Below are 522 nucleotides of genomic sequence, written 5' to 3' on the forward strand. Positions count from 1 at the left end.
AGTGTCCTTTGCATTACAGAAGCTTCTCAGTTTCAGGAGGTAACATTTATTCATTGTTGCTCTTATTGTCTGTGCTACTGGGGTTATATGTAGGAATTGGTCTCCTGTGCCCTTGTATTGCAGATCACTTCCCACTTTCTCTTCTGTCAGGTTCAGTGTGGTAAGATTTATATTGAGATCTTTAATCCATTTGGACTTGAGTTTTGTACATGGAGATAGATATGGATCTATTTTCATTCTTCTACAGGTTGACATCCAGTTATACCAGCACCATTTGTTAAAGATGCTTTCTTTCTTCCATTGTATAATTTTAGCTCCTTTGTTGAAAATCAGGTGTTCATAGGTTTGTGTGTTAATATTCATGTCTTCTATTCAATTGCATTGGTCAACATCTCTGTTTTTATGCCAATACCAGGCTGTTTTCATTACTGTAGCTCTGTAGTAGAGTTTGAAGTCAGGGATGGTAATACCTCCAGAAGATCCTTTATTGTATAGGATTGTTTTGGCTATCCTGGGTTTTTT

Source organism: Microtus ochrogaster, unplaced genomic scaffold, assembly GCF_000317375.1.
Source record: "Microtus ochrogaster isolate Prairie Vole_2 unplaced genomic scaffold, MicOch1.0 UNK208, whole genome shotgun sequence".
In the NCBI taxonomy this organism is placed as follows: domain Eukaryota; kingdom Metazoa; phylum Chordata; class Mammalia; order Rodentia; family Cricetidae; genus Microtus; species Microtus ochrogaster.